This window comes from Tursiops truncatus, chromosome 7 (genome assembly GCF_011762595.2).
Source record: "Tursiops truncatus isolate mTurTru1 chromosome 7, mTurTru1.mat.Y, whole genome shotgun sequence".
NCBI lineage: Eukaryota > Metazoa > Chordata > Mammalia > Artiodactyla > Delphinidae > Tursiops > Tursiops truncatus.
Window position 1 is genome coordinate 83,485,669 of NC_047040.1, and position 10,884 is coordinate 83,496,552.

A 10,884-nucleotide genomic window follows, 5' to 3' on the forward strand; every position below is an offset into this window, starting at 1 on the left:
TGTACCTTGCTGATGAATCATGTGTACATTTTTTGGGAAATAATTCAGTGATCTATATAATCAATTGTATAAAATTTTATACATTTTAACCTAATTTTTCCACTTCTGTAAATATATCCAACAGAAAAACCAGTAAAAATGGGACAAACTAAGAACATATCTATCCGTTGCAATATTCTTTGAAATGGTGACATAAACAACCTTGTATTCACCACTAGCATAATAAAAATGAAGTAATATACATTTATTTCAATGATAACAATAGAAATGATATCACAACATGAGAAAATAGAAATATAAAATATTACTGTGTTACCACTTCAACTCTGGAAATAGCCATATGAAAAAATACTGACAGTCAAATAACAAAATGTGCACTACTTTTTTATTCAAACAAGATTATGAATGGTTTCTCTCCTTTTTTCTATTTTAAATTCTTTTTGTGATGTTGTTATATAGTTTTTATATAATAAAATTAGCTTTGAATTCTTTGCAAGGAAAGATAATCTGAAACTTTGATAAAATAATAATTTCTTGTATTCTCAACAATTATGTTTTTAAGCACTTACCATATGCCAGGCTCTGAGCTTTCCAGTGCTGAAACGAGGAATACGTGGTTTTATGAATTTGAAGTGGTTGTAGGAAAGGGACCTTTTTTTAAAATTGAGGTTAAATTGGTTTATAACATTATATAAGTTTCAGGTGTAACATTATAATTTGATATTTGTATATACTTCAAAGTGATTACCACCATAAGTCTAGTTATTATCCATTACCAAACAATTGACCCCCTTCACCCATTTCACCCTCCCTCTAATGCTCTTCCCCTCTGTTTATTGCCAATCCATTCTCTGTATCTCTGAGTTTGTTTTTTTGTTTGTTTGGTTTGTTCGTTTGTTTAGTTTTTTAGGTTCCACATATAAGTGAAATCACACGGTATTTGTCTTTCTCTACCTGACTTATTTCACTTAGTGTAATACCCTCAAGGTCCATCCATGTTGTTGCAAATGGCAAGATTTCCTTCTTTTTATGGCTCTGTAGTATTCCATTGTATGCATGTATACCACATCTTCTTTATCCATTCATCCATCAATGGACATTTAGGTTGTTCCCATATCTTGGCTATTGCTAGTAATGCTGCAATGAACATAGGGATGCATATTTATTTTTGAGTTAGTGTTTTCATATTCTTCAGATAAATACCCAGAAGTAGCGTAGGTGGATCCTTTGGTAGTTCTATTTTTAATTTTTTGAGGACTCTCCATACTGTTTCCCATTGGAGTGACTTTTTAGCTGAACTATCAGCAAGAATTTGCAAATACTTTCACATCAGTTTCTCCTCAGAATCCAGGTAGGAAACACAGAGAAATGAGAGTATCCTGTTAAAATTGTCTTATGTCAGATATTATTAATGAAATCTGTCTACACTCAATCTTCACAAACAAAACAAACAAAAAATGTTTATCAACATATTCACATAAAAATTTTAGTCCAGCAATCTGCAATAGTGAGATGGACTGTAGGGGAGATAAAACCACAGTTCAATTCTAAGTCAGCAGATATTCCAATATTCCAGTGTGTGTTGTCCCAAGAACCCAGGGTTCCATTACACTTCTGAAAACTTAGATGTTCGAAAGGAATTCTATTTCATTCAGCCCTCTGTTAATTTTCTATTAAATATCTGCCCTCATGGAAACAAACAAACAAAAAATGTCCTTGGACTCTTCGTTTGTTTTTTATGATGATCTTTTGGAGTTATTTAGGATAGTTTTGCTGTCTATAAAATGCTCGGAGTGACTTTTTTTTTCCTAAAACTTAACATGTGGCTCAGAACTTTGAAGCCTCTGCATTGTCAGTTCATGTTTGAGAATGCATCCACTGATTATTCAGGGCTCACTCAAGCTTCAGCAGGGGTAGAAGACTTTTAGTGGAGCACAACTAGTGATTAAGAGCTGATTTGAGATAGGAAGAAACATAACAAGAAGGATGGATGAGCACAGTTCCTCTAGGGTTTCCACTTTTGCCAATAACATACATTTTCCCCTGTCTACTTATCTTTTGTTTCAGGTACTTAAAAGCTGAGGTCTAGCTTTTTAGGCAACTTAGCAATAATTAGGAAAATAAAGTGAAAGATAATAAGGAAGCATACGTATGTGTACCAATATATTACATGTATAAACACAGACATAAAATAGTAACATAATACATGTAATAACTGCATTGCGGTTGAATAAATGTTTGCAATAGCTAAGTCAAAGATTTTCTTTGCATTATATTTGAGATGGCCCCAAAGTACTTCAAAGAATGTATTTTAAAGCTGTTCTAACATGGTTGGGTATATACTCTTATACCAACTGAAAGAGTTTTTCCATATCTTGTAATCATAGAAGGTGTTGAATCCCTTTTTTATTTCTTCTTAGTTGACTAAAAAGACTTCTTCCTTGCACATTTGAGAAAAATGTTAGCGATTCAGCAGAGAAAAAGGCAGAAGAAATGCATCATAGATCATAAAGCTGGAAGTCAAGAGATTCTCAGTTTGCCATGGCATTTTGCCATCAAGAGATGCTATCATGAATATCTATAGGCAAGGGCACCAAGATTTAAAGAGGTTCAGTCTCTTGCCCCATTTCAGGCCATTGAAAAGTACATTTGAACTCATTTCACTGTACTTTACTGCTTCTAGAATGGAACGTGGAGATCTTTGCTCAAATGAAATTCAGACATCAGTTTTTCCAGTAGCTAGAATCAGGCTGTAAAGGTAAAGGAGAGAGTGTGCGAACTTCGCTCATGTGGCCCCGTGGCATACCTCAGTCTGTGGATAAATAGGACACATTCTGAAAATCCCAGTCTAGCTCGATCTCTTCATTTTACAGATGAAAAACCCAGGACTTAGAAACTTTAAGAACTTGCCTGAATTCACACTAAGTTCAATTTCCATTTGAGACCTTTGCAAAGCATTTCTTGAAACATAGTGTTATTAAAGGATGGCACAAATGTGAAGTCAAAAGGACCCTGAGCAGGCATCTGTCATACCATTTTCCAGCAAATCATTTTATGCCACCTCACACCAAGATTCTCTCCCATTTTTGAAAAGCTCAGAAGAATCATCTCTCTTCAATGAAGTCAACATATAACAAATATCACTCTTAGTGATCTCTTCATGTAACTGACAAAGCCCTCAGGGTATTGCTTAAACATGTTTTATTATGTTATATATTTACAAAAAAAAATGTGCCCTATAATGGTATTACAAAACACCTGGTCACCATTTTCTTCATGAGAGCCCTAGGTTTACTTGAAAGCTATAATTATTAAATCACTCCTGAAAGTTTTATCCTGAGCTTAAAATCTACGTAAGATATATTTGTTGACTAATCATAGCATTTATAGCTTTCTGATGAATTTCTGACTGTAGATGAATTTTTGGCTGTAGAGCTGAAAACATCATGCCTCTTATGAAAGAGCTGACTGTGGCTCAGTGCAATGGATGGCATCATTGTTTTGTGAGTCAGAACATGCTTTGCTGTTTTTGTAACACAGTGGAACACACAACATAAACAAAAGATTTGTTTTAATCTTTCCACTTGGATATTTTCTATTAGTTATGTCTCAAGTATTTTCACTAGTTTCTATTAATAATGTCTCGTATATCTGGCCAATCTTTTTTTTTTTTTAATCAGAGGTCACCTAGTTGGTAGAGGTGACCTAAAATTATCTGAATATTATAATATAGTAACGTAGGATACCTAGAAGAGTATTGAATCTCACTTAGAGATGGATAAAATTCCTGATATGATTACGGATCTCTCCTACTGATAAAAGATTAGGTGTGTTTTCATAATTATGTAATTATGCATAGTAGGTAAACATAGTTACTGGTACTGTTTCTCTTTCGAAGTTTAAATAGAGGGATGTGCATGGATTTTGAGCAGCCAAGATATAGGTTGTAGCAATTATTGAGATATTCTATTCTACACTCCTTTTAGGATGCCTTTCTATACCACAGAGGCTTAGAAATTTGAAAACTACATTTCTGGAACACTTTTGTAGCTAGAGTTCTGCGTCTTATTTTTAAAACCAAAACCTGTCTGTTCTTATGGAAATTTTCTTTCTTCCCAAGTTCTTTTAGAATTATTCTAAGTCTGTTTGCAGAAGGAATCTACCTAGTGTGAAGCATAATATGAAAACTGAGTCTCAGTAGAACAAGGATGTGGGTCTAAGCTAATCTTCAAGAAAATTGACCTCTAATTTCAGTTTTACCACTAACTCCATATATGATCACGCAACTTTGATAAGATTCAGAATCTTTGCTTCAGATGAATGGTTTCCCCAAGATATTTTGTGTATTTTCTGCAAACTTCCACCTTTTATAAATATAGCACTGAATAATTTTATCTCTCAAGTTATGTCATACCCAGATTAGGAAACTCATGGGATGCCTTTTCTATTTTTCTCTTCACACAGGTTTATACACTAATTTCATATTTTCTTGAATCATTTGGAACAATGAATGGAGACTTTTTCACAAATGTGCACACACAGATGGATCACGTGCATCTTCTGATAGAGGCTGGAGAGAGTAGGTAAGTAAATTATAAGTACAGTTACACAAGTATTTCATAGATATGTGTATAAATATACACACACAGAATGTGCGCACATTGGCTGCATGCACATACATTCTTCTCCCATTAACTTTCCTAAAACTCATATTCCCTTGAGCCAGAATCAGAACATGGCAGCCATTTAAGTGTACACAGACATAAACAATGAGGGAAAGTAAATAAATTCAGAATCTCTAATCAAACTCTGCTTCAGTGTTAGCACATAAAACGAAGCCAGCAGGTCAGTGGGAATTTTTGTCAGTCTTACTGTAAAATGGATTAAAAAAAATGGCCACTTGTTGCTGGAACAGTTTTGTTCATTTCACATTAATAAGTAAAAATTTTACAGTGAAAATTTATTTGTACAATGTACATTAGAACAATATGTTAGTTAAGCTGTACTAGAAATATTCTGGTTTAAGTACATACATTTTAAGGTGGCATTATATGAGAACAGATAAAGTCAAAAGGTAGAATTGATCTGAGAACATATTTTTACTAGGTAATTTTTCACACAGTATAGAAACAAAGATTGATAAATCAAAAATGGGAATATTATGAAAGTTACAGCAAGAAATAAATAGTGGAACAAATTTCCATTTGTCCACTTTGTTCATTTTCAAACAACCTTTACAGATTTATCCAGAATCCTTTAGAAGTAGGGCTAATATAATTTTGGAGGGTAGAAAAAAATACTTTATTGGAGATTCAGGAGCAAGCCTTATATAAATTGAATGTGGTATTTTAATACTGTCTATGATAGATGTTGAAATTAAATGCCCTATTTGCAATAATTTATCTTTTAGTATTTTAGTTTTATGGTGGATATTTTAAATGGTAATTTAAAAATTAAAGTAGTCATATACAGTAATAGTTGTCATTGCAATGGTTAACTATGTTTCAGTTTGGCTAGGCCATGGTACCCAGTTGGTCAGACACCAGTTGGTAAAACACCAGTCTGGATGTCACTGTGGAGATATTTTCTAGATGAGATTAACAATTTACCAGTATATATTAGTAAAGCAGATCATGCTCCCTGATGTGGGTGGGCCTCGTCCAATCAGTTGAAGGTCTTAGACTGAAGTTCCCCTGAGGAAAAAAGAATTCTGCCTCCAGACTTCCTTTAACTAAAGCAGCAGCATCAACTGTTCTATGGGTCTCCAGCCTGATCACCTGCCCTGTAGATTTGGGACTTCTAGTCTTCACAATGGCATGAAGCAATTCCTTGAAATCATTCTCAATCTCTCTCTCTCTCTCTCACATGTATGTATATATCCCTAAGGATGAAATTTGGAAATTTCTGTCAGCATAGTTAATCATAAGTTTCCGAATGAGCCTACTGCAGAGCACAATCTCAAAACTTGTTAGTACACAGCTATTTAGAGATTTATGAAACACAGTTTTACACCTTGAATTGTATCTAGAGTAAAAGGGGCAATTATGAAGGAATGTGGAGCTTTAACGTAACTTAAACCATTGAGCAATTACTTAGTCATTTAATTTCCTGCCTTTGATTTTTGGATGGTCTTCATGGGAAGGTCCCACAGAGAATGTCTTGCAATAAATTAAAATAGAGTGAAAATGTTTCAAGGAACCAGGAAATAAAGAGTATGTTATCTTTATACTAGAGTATAAACAAATAGATTATAAACAAATGCCCAAAGAGTACAAAAGATATTAATTGAAAGTAGTATTCTCTGTCACACCTTGTCTCCTTTTGTGTGTCCAAAATGTTAAAACTTTAAGCATTTTCTCGTTTTAGTTCTTCTGTCAGTTACAAAAATAACTCTAAATATTATTCTTTTACCTCTGAATTCAGTTGATTAATGTTATACATTATCTACATGGAAGATTAATGGAATATGTTACTTCCTACTTTCATTACTCCCTTACTTCATGTTTGGTTAGTTATGTTACTATTTTTTAATTTTCTGGTAACTATATCTATATATTAGGTCATAATTCAAACCTCTATTTTTTTTCTTATTTTCCACTACAAACTCATCTACGTATATTCTCCTCTTCATCTCCAGACATATTTCAGCATAAAGCTTTACCCTATCAAATTTTATACCATATATATTATTTTGTTACTCTAACTTTCTAGACATTGAAAAACTGTATATATTATGTATGATATTGTTGCTCTACCTATTATTCAGTAAAGAAACAAGCAGTATGTTAAATGTTTTAAAATGTGCCATATTTCCATCCAATTCATATTCGATTCATCTTGAGCAACTCTTTTGACTGTAATTTTAATTATTTTCTTTCTCTTTGTAATTTTTAAGACAAGAAAGTTGTCTTGCTCAATATATAACTAAGAATGTCCAGATTCTTAATCACACTTTTTTTTTTAAGTTCCTCTTTCTTCTTGAAAACATTTAACTAAGAGTCCCCTGGCTTCCTGTTCTCATTTATATTTTAGACCTGTGGTCAAACCAACAGCCTGGGATTTCTTTTCCTTTTTTATTTCTGGGTGAGTTCCATTTTTTCATGGACCCTACGATAATAACTTCCACATATTCCTTATGTAATGTTTGTGAGGACATCCAATGAGTTTCTTAGCAAGGGAAAACTAGGTCAAAACTTCTAAATTGTTGCATGTTTGAAACTCACTATTTTGCCTTCATACATGATTGAAAATATCATGGAAACTTCTCAGTTGCATTTTCAGTTGCTCCGTAACTACAATCTTTAATGACACATGCAAAACCTTCAGTTAATTAACCCTTTTACTTTGTCCAAATCCATCACCCCTTCTTTTTTTTTTCCTACATATCTTATCCACTGTAGGTCTCATGATCCATCATCTTAGGAACATTCCACCAGTAACTAATTTCTGTCTTTTCATCACACTTATTCAGTGAAAACTCAAACCTGGATGAACACTGCTATCTCTATTCTCTGCACCCATCCCTGAGTATCTAAGTGTAAGTGGAGAAATTTGTATAACAGAATATATTAATGTCACAACAAACATCTTTAACACTAATCTCAAATGGTTTTCAATTTGCATTCTGATTATTTGGACATGCTCTTGCAGTTGGATGCTTCTATCAATAATTAAACACGCTCAAGTGTCTCCCACCTTAAAAGATAAAGTCACTGTCTCTCTTGAGAATACATTTCTTTCTTTCCAGTTGTCACATTCTCATCTTTGCTATAGTCTTCTCTTGTGTGGGGTTCAGCTTTCTCAACTCTGTTTTATTTTACAGTAATATGCTATCTGCTTTAAGTCTTTCAAAAATTCATCAAAATCCTTCATCTCTTTAGGCTCTTCAACTCCATTCTTGATATTATGGATTTGGTAGATTTTTGCATTCTTCTCAGTGAGGTGTATGAAGTAAATGCCTGTTTTCAGGTGATTATCTTGTGTTTAAGACAGCATAAAGGTTGCATGAATATAGACTTTTTAGCACAAAAAGGACATGAGATAATTTAAGCCAGATATTTACTCTTTAAGTGTGGAAATTGATATCTTAAAAAAATGTGAAAGCATGGTGTGATCAAAGTACAGTTGACCCTTGAACAACACAGGGGTTAAGTGTGCTGACCTCCTGCACAGCTGAAAATCCACATATAACTTTTGACTCTCCTAAAACAACTACTAATAGCCCACTGTTGACTGGAAGCCTTACATGATAATGTTACAGTGGATTAACACATATTTTGTATATCATATGTATTATATACTGTATTCTTAAAGCAAGCTAGAGAAGAGAAATGCTATTAAGAAAATTGTAAGGAAAATAAATTTATAGTACTGCATTGTATTTGTACATACCATAAGTTTACATTGTATGTTTACAAGGTGAATGGTCTGTCCATCAGTACCTATATCAATAGTGTCTTACATGATACCAAGCATTGTAGATATATTATGTATTGCTAAACTAGACATCAAAAGTGAAAAGATAATGTGAAAAAGAAATTTATATTTATTTACAGTTAAAATGATTCATTCACTGAGAACAAAGAAACAGCAATACAATTGTTTTATGGTAGCTTAGTGTAATCAATACCATGGCTTCATGATAGCCTAGCCTATACACTAATGAATGAATCATTATAAAAATTTTATGGCATACAGTACTACAGTCATATTCATAATACAGTATTGGAAACACTGTTACATTTTTTTAAACCACTTACCTGTGATGATCAGCTGATACTCAGTTTCTCCCATTAGGAGAGAGAGGCATACTGTATAGTCATGTAATTCTTTGAAAGCAAAGTTATAAAACAGTAAGAAAGCTAACACATTATTAATTTTATATTAAAGATCACTCTCTTTATGTCTATGTCAGGATAGGCTATCCACTTCAGTACAAGTCTTGCACATGATGAATACTTGGGTGATGTTGATGGTGGTGGTGGTGGTGGTGATGGTGATGGTGGCACAAAACCTCTCACGTAGTTCTTGCCGTATAATTACTGGGTTGGCCAAAAGCTTTGTTTGGGTTTTTCCATAGGATGTTATGCAAAAACCTGAACAAACTTTCTGGCCAACCTAATCATAGATTTTCACACAAAGATACACACATACACAACAGATAAGTTTATACTGTAGGCATGATGATTACTTACTATTCTTTAAGTGGAAGTGGACCATCATAAAGGTGCTCATCCTGGTCATCTTCACATTGAGCAGGCTGAGGAGGAGGGGTTGGTCTTGCTGTCTCAGGGGTGGTGGAGGTGGAGAAGGTAGAAGGGGAGGCACCAGAGGCATACACCCTTGATGTAACTTTACATCATAATTTGTCAGACATTTTTGCTTTTTCACTTCTCTAAAAATGTATCATTATGGCACCAATCCTTCCCCTACCTTTTGCTTTAGTTTCAGTGCCTGCATCATAGAAGGGTCCATGGCATAAAAGAAGTCAAAATCAGTATTGAATAATGGGAATCCTTCTGTCAGATTGTTCAATGTCAATTTGTTTTCTGGCACTGCTTCTTCTACATCTTCTTCCTCATTGTCTGGCACTGGTTCAGAAGCACTCATATCCATCAAGTCAAATTCTGTTAATTCCTCTGGTGTGGTGTTGTGCTGTCTGTTAGCTCTTGAATTCCTCCAAGACCCATACCTTGAAACCTTCACTCTTCACCTTTTTGCCATAACCACAATATCTTTCATGATTTCCTTGATTGGTTCTGTCAGAAATCCTGTGAAGTCACGTACAACATCTGGACACAGTTTTCTCCATCAGGAATTTATTGTTTAGGGCTTACTGGCTTTCAAAGCTTTTTCTATAACAACAATGGCATCTTCAATGGTGTAATCCTTCCAGACTTTTGTGATGGTCCCCCTGTTAGGGTTCTCTTCCATAGCATTAACAATCCTTTCCCTAGATTACAGTGTGTAATGAGCCTTAAAGGTTCTTATGACCCCCTGATCTAGAGGCTGAATTAGAGATGTTGTATTTGGAGGTAGGTAGACCACCAACACCTTTGGTGTTGAACTCATGCAATTCTGGGTGGCCAGGGGACACTGTCCAATATCAAAAGAACTTTAAAAGTAGTCTCTTGGCCTGGAGCTAATGAGCCAGGAGGTGGGAAGTCGCGACTGCGCAGCTGCTGTTGCTGCTGCTGCAGTGTGGCAGGTGGTGGAGACTGATGGTAACCGAGGCAACGGCGAGTGATTTAACCCAGAGACTGACTTCACTGTAGAAACACCCACAGTTGTATCAATAACTGGGGAAAGATAGTGGCAACAGGAAAAGGAAAAACAGCTCTGACATACTAAGGACAATGAGTATGCTAAAACCAAGTGGGCTTAAGGCCCCTACAAAGATCCTTAAGCCTGGAAGCACAGCCTTGAAGACACGTGCTCCTGCTAAGGCTTTATGTTTCTCCTGAACAGCAAGTTTTTAATCCTATGTGAAGACTTCTATTTGAAAAATTTGAAAAGACAATTTTATAAAACTTCATATTCTTGAAAATACTTGAAAAAGTTTCAATTAAAAGACATCGAATTTTAGAGGGATGGAGAAAAGATGGCATACTATGAAAAGGCAGAATTTGCATCTCCTCACAACTAGGGCACCTACCAGGCACTGGTGGGGGACCACGGACACCTAAGGGGACCGGGAGGAACCCCCAGCGACCAGTTGTTTCAATTATAGTTTTTTTTCTTAATACATGTTTTATCTTTCTAATTTTATTTTGTATTTTTTTCTTTGATATTGTGCTGCTCCTTTCTTTCTTCCTTTGTTCCTTCCTTCCTTCCTTTCTTTCTTTCTTTTTCATTTTTTTTAACCACGCCACAAAACTTGCGGGA